The sequence below is a fragment of the Maniola jurtina genome, chromosome 22 (assembly GCF_905333055.1).
Source record: "Maniola jurtina chromosome 22, ilManJurt1.1, whole genome shotgun sequence".
NCBI classification, from domain to species: domain Eukaryota; kingdom Metazoa; phylum Arthropoda; class Insecta; order Lepidoptera; family Nymphalidae; genus Maniola; species Maniola jurtina.
The window spans coordinates 3050233-3071204 of NC_060050.1; the positions used below are offsets into that span (position 1 = coordinate 3050233).

At 36.8% G+C, this 20972-nt stretch overlaps 1 protein-coding gene and 1 long non-coding RNA gene across 3 annotated transcripts in view; one reads left to right on the forward strand and one right to left on the reverse strand.

The window, feature by feature from the left end:
• Window positions 1-20972, reverse strand: part of LOC123876757 (rho GTPase-activating protein 7) — a 376179-nt gene that overhangs the window by 181409 nt on the left and 173798 nt on the right. The window lies entirely within an intron of this gene.
• LOC123876783 lies at window positions 10254-14243 on the forward strand. Its single transcript, XR_006798424.1, has 2 exons — window positions 10254-10298; window positions 14113-14243. It is a non-coding gene; the product is annotated as an uncharacterized LOC123876783 (long non-coding RNA).

The window sequence follows — 20972 nt, forward strand, 5'->3', positions numbered from 1 at the left end:
AGACTTTATACTTTGACATAAAATTTTATGCACCTCTCTTATCTGTTATCTCCCAAAGCAACCATGATCAAAACGTCACAGTCGCTGATCGTTCCTCCCTATGTTGGGGACAATACGCAGAGAAAATTTCAGCTTTTATGAAATAACGAAGGTCTGGCACACGCTGGCTCTCTCTCTAGTACGTTCATTATCAACTCGAGGAATTCACGCCAAAGTTTTAATTAACCAAAAGTTTATCGCTCTACTGCTATGTTATTTTACCGTGAATTCACGTGTACATTTAGAGTATGTTTGCTTTTATGGAAAATTATTTAACAAATACAGTTAACTAGTTAGGTACATCAATAGGCTGAGAGAAGCTCTCGGCCTAACAGATCCTATTTTCCAAGCACATGCAAACTGTGGAATCAACTACCATCTGCGGTGTTTCAATTAGATTATAACATGGGGGTTATGGGAGACCAACGAATTTCTGAAAGGCCGGCAACGCATTGGCGGTTCCTCTGTAAATGTTCATGGGCGGCGGTAATCACTTAACATCAGGTGACCCGCCTGCTCATTTGCTCGCTATTTATATTGAAAATAAAAATTATGAGCCCTGCCTATTACGACGGGCTTTGTAATCCGCTGAGCTGAGTCGGTAACTCTGGTTCTCCTACAGATCTTCTCATTTCAGGTTTATCACGTAGAGATACTCCAAGCAAGCTCTAAGCATAGCTCTCTCCATCACCCGCTGAGTGACTGAGCTTTCTAATGAGGCTCATAGTTTTTTTTTTCTCTCGTCTGGCTTTACACTGATTAGCCAATGTCAAGTTTGTAGTTATTTGCAGGTTAGGAAAACTATGTGTATAAGTATGGACTTCGTCTGTGCCGGCGCCCACCGACATACACGCGGCGCCCCTCTAGAGCGCTTCTCAGTCAGTTCCTTGGTCAGTTCCACCACTAACAAACACCAGCAAAACACAAAAACCGGCCACTTCCAACAAAAAAACATTCCAAAAAGTCACAACACGCACGCCAGCAAACACCACCACAGACGAAGTCCAAGCTCATAGTTAGCGATCATGTCTCGGATCCACATGTCATTGTAATTTAACTTTAATCTTACTTAATTTAACTGATAAGCAACGGACACTTGGAGCAGTTAAAATAACTAAACATACTCATAGAGATACTACCTACCAATTTTAAGATTATTTCAAACATTCAATCTGAATCATTGAAAGTTAAGCAACAGGTAGGTACTTGCCTACTTACATTTCAGGTCTAGACCGAGCAATAATTTGTTGCGATACGAAATTTCAATGCAACAGGAAATTCTAACAAGCAAATCTGCGTGCCTGGCATAGTACGAACGCTGTTACTAAAGACACTTAAAATTCCTTCACATCGGACCCTAATAATTTCTAGTTGCGAAAATCTGATTTATCACTGCATTATACCAAATTAGGTTTAGACTTCATTCATACATAGTTTAGGTATGATTTTTCTGTTAAAAATTCTCAGTAGGTAGTAGCCACGACAACAGCTTGCTGCATGAGGCCAGGGAGTGCATCCTCCAGAATGAGCCCATTGACTCCAGGATGACTGGGCGACGCGCAAGAGATGCGCCAGCGCACGTTCTAAGAGTTCCGGGCCTCTTAATATGCGTTGAGAATGGCCACCGAGGGGGTTTTAGTGGGTAGAAGTCCCACATAACCCAAATGTTAAATGTTCCCAAGATACCCGATCTCTTTGAGGAGAGATCGGGTATCTTGGGAAGATTCCCCCCACCGTCAACAAAAAAAAGGTTGTAGCCTGGAGTTAGGAAGTTGCGGTGTACCACCCTGTACCTCAGAGAGTAGGTAAAGACATTGGTCCAGCATCTGAACTCTCTCCGGTCTATGAGAGTGAGGGAATAGAGTGCACCTGTGTGAGCACACACACTATAATATCTCCCACGCAGTTGGCTAATCTCTTTGAAGATTAGCCCCCCGTGGTCAAAATTCAGAGGGTAGGAAATTATTAGCAATACCTACTTACCGTTTTTGAGATTTCTCTGACATAAAGTTTCCTCTCCAGTCATAATTCTCAGGTTCGATTCCCAGCTGAGTTATCACACTAATATTATAAAGGCGAAAGTTTGTATGTGTGTGTGTGTGTGTGTGTGTATGTTTGTTACTCCTTCACGTAAAAACTACTGGACGGATTTGGCTGAAATTTGGAATGAAGATAGATAATATCCTGGATTAGCACATAGGCTATTTTTTATCCCGGAAAATCAAAGAGTTCCCACGGAATTTGGAAAACCTTAGTCCACGCGGGCGAAGCCGCGAGCATCGGCTAGTTTGTTGTATATGCTTTCTGAGCTAGCGGCTGATTGACTGACAGCATCTCAAAGGTGTGTGAAACATCTTCGAGAACATACTGGACATACTTACGGGAGAAACATAAGAGTTAAAATGGAACTATGGAATTTAGTAAAAAAATCTCAGGCTCTATAGAAAAACTGGGTGGCCTTATACATGATTAACCTACCTTCATAAATAGCAGTAATAAATCATTTAATATCTAGTTCTAGTTTACATTAATCAGGTTATACCTATCATAAAGCGTAGCCATTTCTCTTATCTCTTCCTCAGCATTCATCGCAAAGTGTCACACTTGTCGATAAAAGATAGCTCTGTCGATACGTCAACAATAAACTAACTGCAGTTCCGCATTTAAGAGGGCTCTCTCCGTCACTCGTTTCATACCATCGTAGTTCCAATTTCATTTGAATATTAAGCAACCAAGGTCCATGAAATTTTGCAGACATATTCTAGAAACTAATATCTATGTCTGTGGTTTTCCAGATTTCAGTTAAAATATTCGGTTTCAAAGTTACGCGGTCTTAAAAATTTTCATACAAATCTTTGAGCCCCTGTAATTTTAAAACTACATATTTTGAGAAAAATCTAAAACACCACAGACACAGATATTAGTTTCTAGAATATGTCTGCAAAATTTCATGGACTTTGGTTTCTTAATATTCAAATGAAATTGGAACTACGATTGTATGAAACGAGTGGAAACGAGTGACGGAGAGAGCCCTATTAAGCTCAATCCGTGAGATAAGGCGTCTCGTTCTATCGACATTCCCTATCACAGCCCTAGTAACTATTTGCAATGCAGTGAAATATTAAACAAGAGTTGAAATAAAGCGCATTATAACAGGTATTTTTGAAGCGAAGTTTTTATCCTTCACAGACGTTTAGGATAAGTGCAAGTCGCAACGCCCACGCTTTTGTTCACAATTTAAAAATACCTTGAAAACCCCAAAAAAAAAGAAGTTTTTTTTTAATAAAATGAACTTACATCTAAATTGAAACTAAAAAAAAATTAAATTAAATTAAAAACTAAATAAAAAAATAAAAAATGTATTGTACTGTTTTTTTTTAATGAAAATATTACAATAAAACTTAAAGCTAGCCTTATCTAATTACTATACAAATCATGCCCGCGTGGAATAGTGCCAAGAATATTGGCTGCATTACTGATAACAGAATATATCACATAAGTTAATAATTCTTTAAAACATATCACGTAAGTTAGTAATTCTTTAATATAATTTTTTCTAGCCGATGCCAATTTGACGCACGAACCGTTTGCACTTCATATTATTTGTTGGTGACTCTACATTGGCACCAAGTCCAAAAATATTATTATAGACAAGTGTAAATTAAAAATTTATAACACCCCCGATGAGTGAAGGTTACAGTAACTAGAAAAGAGCTGATAACTTTCAAACGGCTGAACCGATTTTCTTGGATTATAGCTAAGAACACTCTCGACCAAGCCACCAAAACAACAAATCAAACAAAAAAAACTAAATTAAAGTCGGTTCATTAGTTTAGGAGTTACGATGCCACAGACAGATACACAGATACACACGTCAAACTTATAACACCCCTCTTTTTGGGTCGGGTGTTAAAAATAACGCGTCCAGTTCAGAACCTTCTCCTTTCCATAAAGACGGTTAAAAACTTGGGCGTTCCCGTAAGGCGTTGGAGATTTCTAATTTCTTAAATAGGTCTCTAATCGTTTGAAAGTAGCATTTTAATAAGAAGCTTTAACATAAAACAAAAGGTTTGCACAGAGTGTATTGCATCCGCTAACATTTTAAAACCCTACTTAAGGTACCGTTTCATCACTCATTGAATATTATAATTACTGTTAAATTTAAATAATTAGGTATGTTTTCGTCAAAGAGGTTTGTGTGATGACCTAAGATCTAACTAGAAATTTTGAGCATCTAAAAACTGTTAGAAGGCCCTTCTCAGTATGGAAAAGTTGACCTAACAATCGAACCATGGCGGCAATTTTCTGAACTCCTTTGATCTAACAGACTTATGAGTTATGACTATTCTCTAGACTAAATTTAGACTACTAAACTACATTTTCTCGTTCTGTTAAGAAAGAAATATTTTAAACTTAAGCGTAGTGGCAGAAACAGACCTTTAGTTTTGTCGTTTTTAATTAAAACATTTCATCTCGGTTTCTCGGAAGATTTTTCATTAAAACCCCTTTGAGATGAAATAGCTTGTGGTGGTAGTCAGTCTTTTATTTTGAAAATATGCAATACTGGCTGATGCCCGCGACTTCATTCGGGTGGATTTACGTTTTTTAAAACCCCCGGAAACTTTTTGATTTCTCGGGATAATAAGTAGCCCATGTGTTAATCCAGGGTATAATCTATTTCTATTCTAAATTTCATCTAAATCCGTCCAGTAGTTTTTGCGTGATTGAGTAACAAACATCCAAACATCCACACTTTCACATTTATCACACTATCACACTAATATTATAAAGGCGAAAGTTTGTATGTGTGTGTGTGTGTGTGTGTGTGTGTATGTTTGTTACTCCTTCACGCAAAAACTACTGGACGGATTGGGCTGAAATTTAGAACGGGGATAGATTATACCCTGGATTAACACATAGGCTACTTTTTATCCCGGAAAATCAAAGAGTTCCACGGGATTTTGAAATATCTAAGCCCACGCGGACGAAGTCGCGGGCGTCAGCTAGTAATATTATATTAGGATTAGGATATTAGGATTAGGATAAATACAAATTAAAGGTACCTTCTTTCTATATTTAGGTTTAGACTCCAGCGTTCTAGCTTTTGCCATATCGAAGAGCAATATTTTGCTTTCATAATAGGGGTGTCTAACTAGTCAAATCAGTAACTTTTAATCAAACGTCAAAACAAGCGCTTAGTATGCGAGCTTCTATGAAATATTGGAATGTGACGTCAAAATGATTAAGACGCGTTTTTTTAGTTTAATCGACAATTTAAAATCGTTATTCCATTTAAAACTAACAAGTGACGTGGATTGGAACCACTGAGAAGTAATTTATTATTGACATAGGACCCTATTAATGTCATTCCGACTCCCAGATCCTTTCGCAATAATTGAGTTTCAGCGTTGGACCTTTAGGATGATAAAATAGCTGCGAGAGATGGACAGACCGACAGTATTCCATACTTGTACCATTTTGTATGTTGTCGTAAACCTCCTTTGATAAAGGTCGGTTAAAACAACAAAATCTCTCGTATCTTAATTATAATAAAATGGAGTCACGTATACAGATTTGCAAGTGAGAGAAACTTTTAACGACTTTTGCTTTCCCAGTTTTGTTAGGTAAGTAAGTAGACATAAAGTTTTGTCATTTGCACACTTTGACAATTGTATTTAATTCTTACGAAGAGCTTTTGAACTCTAAAGGTGCCCACGCACTCGAACTGAACTGCAGCTGAACTGCGCGTCGCGGCAGCGCCGGAGAGAATATCGCGCGGGGCGCTGCCGCGACGCGCAGTTCACCTGCAGTTCAGTTCGAGTGCGTGGGCACCTTAAGTAGGCATGTAGGTAATTTTATAGGTAGGTACGTGCAAATTACTATGAGTTGACCTCACACTGTGACCTTCCATATGTTTGAAACCTAGAGAAGACCCTAATACATAAATATTCTTATCATCATCAACCATCACTACTATCGTACTGCAAGGCATTGCCAAGGTCAGCATCCGTATGTACTAATAAAGGCACTAATCAATTTTGATGTAAAATTCATTTCTGCTCCAGATCAACCACCTTTAATTAACTAGGAATCTATAAAGAGCAAGAAAATAAAGTGAAAACAAAATAAATCTTTTATACGCAGTAAAAGATAAATGCATCGTAAAATCGTTAAGCTGGGTTCACACGAGCGCAATTTAGCGTAAACCGCTCCGAGCTGCAATAAACAACGCGGCGCCTAATTGCACGCTACTTCCGCGCGCGCAGATACCATCGCGCATCGTCCAATAGGTACAGATACCGCTCACATGGGAATGTTTTTACTACCGGCCAGCGCTATAAATATAAAATCTAGCTTTAGACGTATATGATTGGACGCCTTTTTTATTAGCTTAGAAGAAAATTAATACCATTTCAAGAAAGCAAATATAACACGTATGTAAGTGAGAACTAAAAATCCATTTCGAAATATAACTGGTACAGGTAAGGCTTTAATGTCTTAGTTATATTTATTTTTATGTAGTAAAAGATAAGTGCGTCGTAAAATCGTTAAGCTGGGTTCACACGAGCGCAATTTAGCGTAAACCGCTCCGAGCTGCAATAAACAACGCGGAGTCTAATTGGACGCTACTTCCGCGCGCGCCGATACCATCGTCCAGTAAAGATGGCGCTACCACAGCAGATTTCATAATTAGCAGATTTCATAATTATACCGCTGTGCGCTTACCAGCGCACAGCGGTATAATTATGAAATCTAGCTTGTAACTTATGATTCAATGCCTTTTTTGTTAGTCTAGAAGAAAATTAATACCATTTAAAGCTACATATGGAAGAAGAAAAATAGTGAGATGCCAACGATTTCTTCCGCATCTATGTAGGCTGTTTATAATCCCGTGGGAACTCTTTGATTTTCCTGGATAAAAAGTAGCCTGTACAGGATCTTGCATTCTTGTTATGTGCGTACCAAATGTCAAAATCGGTACTATGTCCTAAGCCCTATTCAATAGAGAGAGAGAGCCCTAAGAGAAAATCCGTACAGACGATAGGTTGCAATGATGATGAAATTAATAAAAATTTGTCATATTTTTGAGCAATTTTAAAACGCGCAAGTGTGCTCTCACCTTAATAAGATGATAGATGACCGCAGAGGCAGGCTGACTTATTAGCCAGTACCCTTTCCTCTTGTAACCTTTTAGATAGTAATTAAATTACCTTTGCACTACAAGCTACCTTATTAAGACAGACAAACAATTAGAGTGATTGTATCTTTAGTTAGACAACTCGATGGTTTTCGATGATGGAGGGTACGAGGTTCGATTCTTGGTAGAGTCAATCACCATTATCGTCGTCGCCGTCAACTGAAAGACATTCACTGCTGGATATGGGTCTTTTGTGGGGACTTTCACACGCCACGTTCTTGCGTTCCGTAATGCTGGTTTTTTTAAACACTAGACTATTATACCTAGAGATTATTTTAAATAACGAAGGTCTGGCACGCGCTGGCTCTCTCTCTATAAACCCAACGGCTTCCTACGATTCGTTTGTTATTGTCTGTCTGAAAAATACTTAACAGGGCTCTCTCCGTCACTCGTTTCATACAATCGTAGTTCAAATTTCATTTGAATATTAAGCAACCAAAGTCCATGAAATTTTGCAGACATATTCTAGAAACTAATATCTGTGTTCTGATTAATATCTGATTTTCAAAATTTTCACACGCATAATGCCAAGTCAAATAATTTTCGATAAAAATAATATATTGTGTCATATTTTATTTCAATAACTCCTCTGTAGACGCAAACACCTTTATCTACCTACATTAGACTCTCGAATGCTCTCTTCGAAGACAGAATACCTCTTGATGGCCGATTCACACCAATTGCGTATGCAGCACGTACACGTGACACGTGCGTAGTGGCGCGCGTAAACCCGTAGACGTAACGTCACACATTACGTCTACGTGAACGTTCACGCTACGCAAGCGGTATGCTACGTCTCAAACAGTTCCACACATTACAACGCAATGGCGTGCTACGTCTACGCTTACGCAGCCTGTGTGATCGAGCTCTTAAACACACGCATCAGTACCCATACACGTGTGTCGCTAAAAGCCTAGGCTTTGTAAACAGCAAACACTAGATAGAACGTAAAAACCCCTTAGAACCCTGTGTTTACCGTTTCCCATCCATCTAAGCAACTGGTGGCCTCCGTGCTTCGATTTATAGTGATGTAAAAAGTTCAGGTAGGTATGAGTTATCGATAAATGTATTTTTTTTTAATTATCACACTAATATTATAAAGGCATAAGTTTGTGTGTGTGTGTAATGTGTATATATGTGTGTATGTTTGTTACTCTTTCGCGTAAAAACTACTGGACCGATTTGGCTGAAATTGAAAATGGAGATAGATTAACACATAGGCTACTTTTAATCCCGGAAAATAAAAGACTTCTCACGGGATTAAAAAAAATCTATATCCACGCGAACGATGTCGCAGGCATTAGCTAGTTGTCGATATTTTTGATCATAACGACTTCATTATTCTTATAATAATTCCTATTATTGCATGAATAAATTAAACCCAGAAGTCTTGTTTAAAAAATAAAAATTGCCTGGACTACAAATCAAATCATAATCTCTCTCTTAGGGAAAACTTCAACACAATGCTAAAAGCATTAGGGCCTTACCGATTGTACTAAAAGCCAGTTTACTGATCTCAAACAGCTCAGTAAACAATCAACCCAAGCCAACGCTAGATAGGACGTTAAAAAACCCTTAGGGTCCTGTTTTTCTCGTTTTCCATCCGTCTAAGCAATTAAACAACTGGTGGTTTCTTCAGATTTTTAGTGATGTGAAAAGTTCGGTTACGGCTTATCGATAGAATAGTTAATTTTCTTGTCAAAGTGAACATAACAATGTCGAATTATCCACTGATGTATCATTATTTTCACTGACCAATCTGTGTTTTTGTAGCTTGTGATTAGTTACCATTTTATATTTTTAAGGTCGTGGGATGCGATTTATGCATTTTATTTAATGCCAAATAATTTAAACTAAGTTTAAGGTTTAACTGGAAAAGAGCTGATAACTTTCAAACGGCTGAACCGATTTTCTTAGATTTTAGCTAAGAACACGCTCGATCAAGCCACCTTTCAAACAAAAAAGGTTAAAATCGGTTCATTAGTTTAGGAGTTACGATGCCACAGACAGATACACAGATACACACGTCAAACTTACAACACCCCTCTTTTTGGGTCGGGGGTTAAAAACCAAGTCAAATGAAGTGCAACGCGCGACGGCAACATGTGACACTAGGGAAGCAGCACTTGCACACTGATTTGTATAGAAATGACTGGAGAGCATAAGTGAACGACTTTTACACGCAACACTTTTACAGATATCAGTCTATCTAGTCTAGAATAAAATCTAAAACTTCAACACACTGCTAAAAGCATTGGATAGTGCTCATCTGTTTGTATCTCTCAACAAGACAACACTAGAAAGAACGTTAAAACACTTGAGCCCTGTTTTTACTGGTTCCCTCAGTAATAAGCAACTAAGCAACTGCATTTGATTTTTTATTTTTATTGTTTAGTGATGTAGAAAAGCTTGGAAGAGAAAATATTATATCGATAAAAAATTATCATATTTTAGTAAGTACCTCATAAACACTTATTTGTGACTAGCCGATTCCCGCGACTTCGCCCGCGCGGATTTAGGTTTTTCCAAATCCCGTGGGAACTCCTCGCTTTTCCGGGATAAAAAGTAGCCTATGTGCTAATCCAGGACATTATCTATCTCCATTCCAAATTTCAGCCAAATCCGTCCAGTAGTTTTTGCGTGAAGGAGTAACAAACATACACACACACACACACACATACAAACTTTCGCCTTTATAATATTAGTGTGATGTGATAGTGTTGATTTGTATAGGTATACCTAGACATAAATAAGAGCTTAGGTTTTGCGGACATAACATACTGAGCGATTTTTTTTGTAACTTTTTATTGATTGATGAACTTTTTTCCATTCATTGGGAACCTCCGATACCCAGCTTTATGTACTTATCAATTAATTAATTATTACCTAGTGGTATAAACTTAAAGTAAAATATAATTATTAAAATATGATACTTATCGACATATCAAATAGGATATTCAATATACTATTGAAATTAGTATTAGGTATAGTATTAGGAATATACTATTGGAGTTAGAGCCTCGATAGCTCAATGGTTGAGGAGCGGACTGAATTCCGAAAGGTCGGGAAACCCCACCCGTTGCACTATTGTCGTACCCACTCCTGGCACAAGCTATTCGCTTAACTGGAGGGGAAAGGGGAGTATTAGTCATGATTAGCAGCTAATATTCTTAAAAACCGGCCAAGTGCCAGTCAGACTCGCGCACTGAGGGTTCCGTACTCGGTATTTTTTCCAACATTTTGCACGATAAATCAAAAACTATTATGCATAAAAATAAATGAAAATCTGTTTTAGAATGTACAGGTAAAGCCCTTTCATATTATGATACCCCACTTAGTACAGTTATTTTACTTTGAAAATTGAAACATATTTTAATTTTTTTTACATGATATAACTACAAATTCGCGCTTTTCAGATTTATTCCTGTATTTGTACTATAAGACCGGCCTACCTGCCAAATTTCATGATCCTAGGTCAACAGGAAGTACCCTATAGGTTTCTTGACAGACACGACGGACAGACAGACAACAAAGTGATCCTATTTAAGGGTTCCGTTTTTCCTTTTGAGGTACGGAACCCTAAAAAAAAATTGTGGGTATTTTCTAATATAAAGTGATATTAATCGTCTATTTATCCACAATGGCCGATAATAGGGAGCCTATTTGCGCACGCACGCACGCTCTATTGGTGTTTGCAGACAACCACTGCTCCGTGTCGGCAAATAAATTGATTGTTAATTCCACTAATGGTCAAGGCTGTATGGATTGATAATTTGGATGAATAAGACTGATTACGATTAACACACGAGTTCCATTGCTTTGACAGTAAAAAAAATAACAGTAACTAGTAATAAGTAAGAGAAGTAATTATTATACTAGTGGTATTGTAGTCTAGAGGCAAATCTATCCATTTTGTTTCTTTCATAGCTTTATATTAACATTTTTTTCATTTGTATTAAAAATTCATTCTAAATTATTGCTGACTAGGCAACGCTGGCTCAAGTTAGTTAGTGACGGACACTTTTACTCTGTTTAATGTAAAATCCGTTCGGGTTGATTCGCTTAACTCAGTGATCAACACTAAATGATAGCCATTGCTGCTTCACTGAATGATTCATTGATAAAAATAAATGTCAAATGAGCCCGGTGGGTATCATATACTTACTGAGTTAGCGAATCACCCCGCTGAAATTGGTAAACTTAAGAATATCAGTGTCAGTTGTGTCATATGAACGTTGACGAAGTCACGGGTATTAGACAAACTTTATGTTAATCTACATATTATAAATGCGAAAGTGTTATATAGGTATTATGATGGAGTAGGATTTTCTTGACAGTTTTGACACAGTATCAAGTAGTATCTATCAAGAAAATGCCTACCATTATTGGTAGAAGATACGACCCTCAGCAATGTGAAATTTGATACATATTTATGTGGATTGCTATTTGCTACACAGGCCGCTAGAAAGCTTCTGTTGATTCATGGATGTAAGAATGATTAAAGCTCAATGACTGGGCATGTTGCAATTGTACAATTCATCGAGATCAATGGCACAGCGTGTACTAAGATTGATGCAATGCAACAAGTACGCTATACAAAATAAACATATTATAGGTAAAGGGCCAGAGCAAACGTGAACCCTTTAAGTGGCAGCGATCGGCGATTTTGGGATCGCTTCGATGCTACATTTTGACGACTTTCAAAATCGAAATCGCGCGTTTTAGCGACTCTTTGGATGCAGCTTCAAGTTTTGACAACTTTCTACATTCGATCGATGTATTGATGACGCAGTTTGAAAATCGCTATAAGGATTAAAAGTATCGAGTGTATCACAACCCTATATCGACTGAATACGTTTCTAGATTTAAATTGACGTGTGAAATGTGCAAAATTAAGAATAAACCAATGGTAAAATTGCGTTTATTAATCAAATTTTCAACTCTATTAACGCTCAATCGATAACAAATTGATTTTGACAGCAGTAAAAGTTAGTTTATTGCCGCACGGAATGCCGGGCTTGACCTTAGCTGTCAGTTGAGTTGGCTTGAATGAAAGAAACCTGCGTAACGATCATTGGTTTGGTACGCACGAGATATTAATAAGTTTTGCTGTGCGAATTCGGACACTCATGATAATTATTTTCTAGGGTTCCGTAGATAACAAGGAACCTCTTTTACCCGACGATAGTGTTTGGCATTTATGTATTACTGGTATATATTACTGGTACCTTATGGTACTGGTGGTAGATGCTCTTGATGATTCAAAAGTATTTGTAAAAGTTTAATTGAATAAAAATTATTTTGTTTTTTTTTGGATTTTTTACTAGCTGATGCCCACGCTTTGTTCGAAAGGACCTAAGTTTTTTTTTTATCCCGTGAGAACTCTTTGAATTGTTGATCCAGGGTATAATCTATCTCAGTTCAAAATTTCAGACAAATTCGTCCAGTACTTTTTGTATGAAAGGGAAACAAACATACATAGGTACATACTACATACACACATACATACAAACTTTCGCCTTTATAATATTAGTGTAATTTATCGGTTCATTAGTTATTTCGTAGAGCTGCCAAACTATTCGAGATTCTGATAAATGGGATATCATTGACTTCATGTTAGCATCCCGAGTGTAGGTAAAATATGTGTCCGTGATATAGCTTTTACACGTTATGGCATAGTTATATTATTATAGAAAAAGTCGTTTTTTCTACAATAATATAACTACGTCACAAAATATTGTGACGTTATTGTAGAAAAACTTGACATATTGTGTAAAGGCACTTAAGGCCTAGAAATTTAAAACCGCTTCATGTTAATTTAATCTCAAATGTTATCTTTATTTTCAAATATGATCTTCAAAGACATAAAAATGTCAGTTGCAAAGTATCTATTTGTAGTGGTCAGTAGTAAGTTTTCTTTGTCCACTGAACTACAGAACCCTATGTGTATGACGAGACACGCACTTAGCTAATTTATTTATCTCACAATTCCTAGACGTAGTATTGTTGAGAAAGGTTGGCGCCAACAAGCCTTTATGGTAGATATCTGTACCGTTAGATCCGACATTGGCCTTACAACTAATTGCGAAAGACTGGAGACATACCCAAAACATTACTCTCAAGTGACTGAAGTCTCAACCCAACCACGCCACGAAATATGTTGGTAATGTGTTTCTGGTCATCACTACCCACATCATTAATGTTAAGTATAAGTATAGCTGTTAATCTGTCTGTCTCTTTATTTGTTTGTCTAAAGCTTTCTCGGCCTACTCTTCGATGTTTGGCACTGGGATGTGAGTTATCCCGGAAAATGAAAGGTTTAAAAAAACCTGAATTCACACTTAAGAAGTCTAATGTTGTTGTTTTTTTTAGTGGCTTTTTGTTGTCGCCAAAGCTAATGTTAAGAAAGTTATTAAATAAGTACGATTGTACCTACTATTTAATCCCAATGACTGTAATTTTTTTTTTGCGAAACTACTTTCATGCCTTCAAATGAATATTTTACCTAACTTAGTCTGGAAAAAGGTTGACTCTAATAATAAAACATTACAGCCAATAATTCTGCATCAGCTTGGAGCATGTTATGAGTATGACACCATTCTAAGTCTCACAATAGGTAGAAATACGCAATAGGAACTCCCGATAGAATTAATTGCCCACTTTAAAGAATGGGTGGAGATTAAATCATAAGATTGAGGGAAAGCTCATCTTGGGAAACCAATTAGTGGATTTTAATGCGGTTTTCATTACCCTACGGATTACTAAGGTTAAGTAGGTCAGTATTCATTAGAAAACTAAACTTGATCGCACATTAGATATATCACAGGCTGCACGCAGGTTCTAGCTCAACAGTTATAGGAGCTGAAATCCGAAAGGTCGGCGGTTCAAACCCCACCCGTTGCACTATTGTCGTACCCACTCCTAGCACAAGCTTCACGCTTAGTTGGAGGGGAATGGGGAGTGTTAATCATGACTCATGATTAAAAAATGGCAAATATTCGTCTTTTAAAATAATAAAAAACCAGCCAAGTGCGAGTCAGACTCGCGCACTGAGGGTTCCGTACTCGGGTATTTTTTCCAACATTTTGCACGATAAATCAAAAACTATTATACATAAAAATAAATAAAAATCTGTTTTAGAATGTACAGATAAAGCCCTTTTATATGATACTCCACTTGGTATTATAGTTACTTAATTTGAAAATTGAAACACTTTTTTTTAATGACGTAAACACAAATTTGCGGTTTTCAGATTTATTCCTGTACTTTTGCTATAATACCTACCTACCTACCTGCCAAATTTCATAATTCTAGGTCAACGGGAAGTACCCTATAGGTTTCTTGACAGACACGACAGATGAACGGACGGTCGGACAGACAGACAGACAACAAAGTGATTTTACTTTAACGCTGAAGTTCTTCGACGCTCGAAAGCTTAACGTTGGTAAAATGTAAAATCTTATACTAACCATACAGATGTTGGTATTGAGCGCGTGTGAGTGTTTATGATCATTCGCATCTTGAGTATGGAAAATGCGTTGTTTGCGGCCCATGCGGAATTTACCCATATGCGGCGGTTACTGTAATATGCGATCACTATTACATTTCTGATGAAAGTCACGTTAACTGCCCTGTAATTTGAGATTGTAATTCTGTCTTTTGGTAGTAAAATGTTCGGAGTCATTTTATTTGTAATTGTAAATTGTAAATGAATTAAGTGTACATTTAACGGTAGCTATAAAATTAGTTTACTTTTACTTTGATTACGGGCGTATTAGTTTATTCATCTCAAAAGAAAGTGGCTGTATATTTCTTCATTAATTTTCGTATTTTATTGAATGATGAATTTATTATAAAATTTTATACAAGCACGTACGTACCTACCTACAGCATAATTTTTATTAACTTTGGTATAAACAAAATATTACATGAATAGTAAGCACAAAACGGACAGCTAAAACCTATCGCCTAGCAGACAAAAATGCGCATTGCAGGCATTCTCAAATACTTATTTGATAAATATGTAAGAAGTTGTTAAATATGTATGCTAATGTAAACAAAAAGATATTAATATAGGTTAATATTGAACTTCATTCTTATAACAAGTGTGAATTAAAAATTTATAACACCCCCGACAAGTGAAGGTTACAGTAATTAGAAAAGAGCTGATAACTTTCAAACGGCTGAACCAATTTTCTTGGATTATAGCTAAGAACACTCTCGATCAAGCCATCTTTCAAACAAAAAAAAACTAAATTAAAATCGGTTCATTAGTTTAGGAGCTACGATGCCACAGACAGATATACAAACACACAGATACACACACGTCAAACTTATAACACCCCTCTTTTTGGGTCGGGGCTTAAAAAATATTATTAACAGTATCGATAAAACACGAGACAGCACTAAAATAATCGTAATCGATTGCAAAAACCACAAGATCTACGCGTCATGCAGTCTAGAGGCTGGACGGTTGCAAAACAAGCAAAAACTTTACAATCACCATTTTGCATTCAGTCCATGCGATTTTGAACCTTATATATCATGAATTAAATATCATCTTTTATACTTTAGTAAATGATTTTTGTAATAAAATGAGGCAGCTCTACGTGTTTACGGAAACTCTCTTTTAAAATCTTATTGCTTTGATTTTAAAGTTCAAAATAGTAAAACAAAATTATGTACTTATTAAAAATACATGTTATATCGACATGTTTAAGTTAACATGTCACGGCGGCCCTCAATGGAATGTTGTTTAGTAAATAAAAAGCTCTATCTATCTACTTTGTCGTCTCAGCACATAGCAATTAGCTACCTACCGTGCCTATAGTGCGCGAAAGGGTTAGCGCGGGCAAGTGGTGCGGGTGTGCGCTCACCCCGATTGCCATGTCGACCTGTCACGAACTAAGTATAGCAAATCTTAGGTTTTCATCTCCATTCATTATCATTATACAACCTTATATACTTACCTACAATCGAAGATTATGTAGCATGGATTTGACTCGCTCCAGCAATGCGTGGGGCTGCAATTGCTTGCATAGTAGGTACCTATGGCATATTTTTGTAATTGAACAGTTGAAAAGAGCAACCGCCGAGTTTCTTGCTGGTTCTTCTCGGTAGGAACGGCATTCCGAACCAGTAGTAAATTATTTGTGACACGTTGAACTATGTTGGTTATTCTGTTTCTGCTACGGATCTCCTCATTTCCCCATGATCAGAGGAAGAACTTTAGCTAGGTAACTATACCTGATTGTTTTTTTTTTGTGATAGATAGCTCGTAATTGATTAACGGACACATTACCTGAAAAGAAAAAAGACGAAATTAATAAAAATATATAAAATTATGTCCTACTTATAGGTACCTACTTATTTGGACAGTTTAAACAATCCGGGTATCTTTAAAACAAGAGTGAATAGGCAACTCCTAGGTAAACGCGTCCCATCTTAGACCACATCATCACTTTCCATCATGTGTGATTGTGATCAAGCGCTTGCCTATAGTGAATAAAAAAAAAAATAAGTTAATCAAATAAATAGATTCTATATATACGTATAGTTATTTGGAAATCACTATAAATATAGAGTTATTGTGTAATGGTTTTTTTGTTGTGTGTCTTTTTTATGATATGATCTATGATATGATATGCTTACAATAAAGCATATTATGTCAATTCAATTCAATTATATTTTCAATTCAATACAAGACAGACTATTTTTAAGAAATCATAATATTATTTAGAGCCCGTTACAGCAACAGCATACCTAATATTGATAAAGACCTTAAAAATAATCGCTCGATTGTGTGTTGAACATTGTAAGCTAAAGAGTAGGTAATAAAGCCAATAATTACTTACAACGATTAAACACGCATGAATGACTTAATACGCGATTAAGAGGAAAAACATTAATTATAACGTATTTACAGCGTAATTAGCAACTAGCACCGATAACGTTACTCGACAAGTACTTATTTAACGATAAAAGTGTTATTAATAAACCGAGGATATAGAAATACGTATATTTTACAAGTAGATTAACTTACCATTTTGCGTAAAATGAAAGCGACTCCGTACTGTAATCATTTAGACAATTATCTAAAAAAAATTGTATAATAATGTTGTACGAGGCTTTCGTACAACGGGCGATCAGTAGGTAAAGCCACGTACAGCAGTGAAACCAGCCTTAGTACCTAACAGCCGGTTCCCATTTGTCGTCTGTCGGACCCGGATTTTAATCGGATGTTCTAGCGGCCGAACATTTTATATGAAGCTATTCACACTTGTCTGAAACCGATTTTGTGTCAAAATGTTCTGTCACTGGAACATCCGATTAAAATCCGGACCCGACAGCCGACAAGTGGGAACGGGCTGTAACCTGCCAACTGTCCAGCGTAGAGAAGTCGGCACGACAAGCCGGGAGCGACCACCGACTAGTATGAGCTATGGCATGACGGGCTTCGGGTCTTGTGATACAAATTAGCGTAAAGCGTATTAGCATAGATAAAGATTTTTTTTGAAGAATATTAGCCATGCTAATCATGACTAATACTCCCCTTTCCCCTCCAATTAAGCGTAAAGCTTGTGCCAGGAATGGGTACGACAATAGTGCAACGGGTGGGGTTTGAACCGCCGACCTTTCGGAATTCAGTCCGCTTTTCAACCGTTGAGCTATCGAGGGCTCATCCAAAAACCAAGCTGATATTTGAAAATATTTTTTGTAATGACAAGTGTAGATATAAACACACATAAAAATTACAAAATGATTTTTATTATTATAAATGTAAGTGTAAAATGTGTCTGTATGTCTGCTAGCATTTCATGGTCCATCTGTTTAACCGATTTTGACGAAAGGAAAGGAAAGGAAGGACATAGGCTACTTTTTGTCCCTGAAAATCAAAGAGTTTTACACGTTAAAAAATATCTAAATCCATTTCGAACAAGTAGCAGGCATCATCTCCTGAAATTGAATTACTTGACATTTGATTTTGAAAACAGCCGAGTTTCTTGCTGGTTCTTCTCGGTAGCAATGGTATTTCCAACTTGTTAATTCTTTTGACGATTCAAAAGCACTTAAGTAAAAGTTTATTTGAATAAAACATCTTTCTTTTTCTTTTCTTCTCAAGCCTAAGGACATAATGCTTACCTAAGTACATAAAAGCCTCAATAGCTCAAAGATTATAGGAGCGGACTGAAATCCGAAAAGTCGGCGGTTCAATCCCTACCCGTTGGACTATTGTCGTACCCAATCCTAGCACAAGCTTTACGCTTAGTTGGAGGGGAAAGGGGAGAAGTTTGTTAGTCATGATTTAAATGCCTAATTTTCTTTAGAAAAATAATATTTTATAAAATTTATGTACAAAAAAATATGGGTAAAAATATGTAAAAATTATTTTCGATCTAAATCATACTTAACACTAATATTATAAAGGCGAAAGTTTGTGTGTGTGTATGTTTGCTACTCCTGCGCGCAAAAACTACTGGATGGATTTGGCTGAAATTTAGGATGGAGATAGATAACATCCTGGCTTAGCACATAGGCTACCTACTTTTTATCCCGGAAAATCAAAGAGTTCCTACGGTAATTCGAAAAACCTAAATCCACGCGGACGAAATCGCGGGCATCAGCTAGTATAAATATGTAACATTTTATGTGAACAAAATGATTGTCCCTAATATCCAATTTTGTCCAAGCCCCTTGTCCGAAATCCGTATAATTCAACCTAAAGTGTATTCAAGCTGCCTTTATTATTTCTCGTCGTCCCTTCAGGCTTGAAGGCAAGCTGAAATTAATATCACGATAGTCGTGACCGCTCTACATTTTATTTGGTTCATAATATTATTATTAGATGTGTAAAATTATAATCCTGCTACAGGATGCCCGCGACTTCGTCCGCGTGGATTTAGTTTTTTTAAGATCCCGTGGGAACTGTTTTATTTTCCGGGATAAAAGGTTGCCTATGTCAATTACAGGGACGCAAGCTACCTCGGTACCAAACATACAAATCGGTTAAGCGGATGGGTTTTGCGAATCCCGTGGGAACTCTTTGATTTTCCGGGCTAAAAAGTAGCCTATTTCCTGCCCCAGGATGCAAGCTATCTCTGTACCGAATTTCGTCAAACTCTGTTTAACTTAATATGGGTTTATTGCTATGATTTCTTGTTTATCATGGTTTCTTATCCCATGTAAGCATTAACAAAATCCTGCGGGAGAATCCGATACCATTAACAAAGGCGGTCGGCCGCGGGTTTTAATATTAAGCTTCCATTATGCGGTTAACAATGTCAGTTGTCAGAGATGTTGCTGTGTCGTTCAGCTCGTACTAAATCCTTAATGGCATCTATTAACCTTTACTTTACGCTATACACATTATAATATTATAGTCGCGACAGGCCGAGATGGCGATCGGGGTAGGGACGCCCCGCACACCCGCACGTCACCTGCGCTATCCCGCATCGCGTGAGTGCGGGGGCTATGCGGGTGTGCGGGGCGTCCCTACACCGATTGCCATCTCGACCTGTCGCGCACTATACCTATCATAGATAGATACGTATAAATGTATCTATATTCTATAGGTACTTTAATTAACAAGTATAAATTAAACATTTATAACAGCCCCGACAAGTGAAGGCTACAGTAACTAGAAAAGACCTGATAACTTTAAAACGGCTGAACCGATTTTCCTGGATTATAGCTAAGAACACTCTCGATCAAGCCACCATTCAAACAAACAAAAACTAAATTAAAATTGGTTCATTCGTTTAGGAGCTACGATTCCACAGACAGATACACACATACACACGTCAAACTTATAACACCCCTCTTTTTGGGTCGGAGGTTAATAAATAAAATTGGAGTCTGTCTGTAATTTCGAAATATCTACCTGATATTAAGCTCAATTCATATGGTTATTTGAACTGTACCAGAACTGAATCACACGTTTTTAAAATTTTTGTCCGTCTGTCTGTCTGTTTGTACAGGCTAATCTTCGGAACGGCTGAACCGGTTAGCGGTTAAAGCAAGTGATATTAAATTGCTTAAAACACACACATAACTCATCACAACCAAATAAAACTTTAATTAAAGTATCCCATGGAAGTATAGCTATAAAGATGGTAAAAGCCTAGTGTGCTAACATATGGACATCTAGGTGCCTAGACATTGTCTTCACCTTTCACTTTCGATACGGCATTGTACTGCCCAATTGCAATTATCTAATCTAAATCACTTATCTAGATGCTTGAAACACTATTGTATTAATTACCACTACTATGGTTTCTGAACTCAAAAAATTCACATACTCGTAGGAGTTACTTACTTTGAATGAATTACTTTACTTAATTTTCGATAAAGAAAATCAAGAAAAAAATTAGGTTTCCACGACCAAAGGGTAAAAACGGCGCCCTATTGTATTATTTTGACAATATATTTTGATGAACTGAGATCTACAGAGTTTACTTTGAATTTGTTTAGCTCTTACTTAGAGTTAAAATAATTAAGATCAATATATTATGTAAATTTTCCGCATAAATGTTTCATAAAATATTATAATTAGCTACCTACTATTAATTTTAATCTATCCATAAAATCAAAAAAACCAATTAAAGTTAAAATTAGAGTATTAGTTAGAGTTAAAATTAGAGTATTAGTTAGAGTCAGATTAATTTGCCTCGTTTTCACTGTCTTGAGTAAAGTCAAAGCGCGTTCTAAAGATTGCAGCTTGGATGTCTTTATTTAT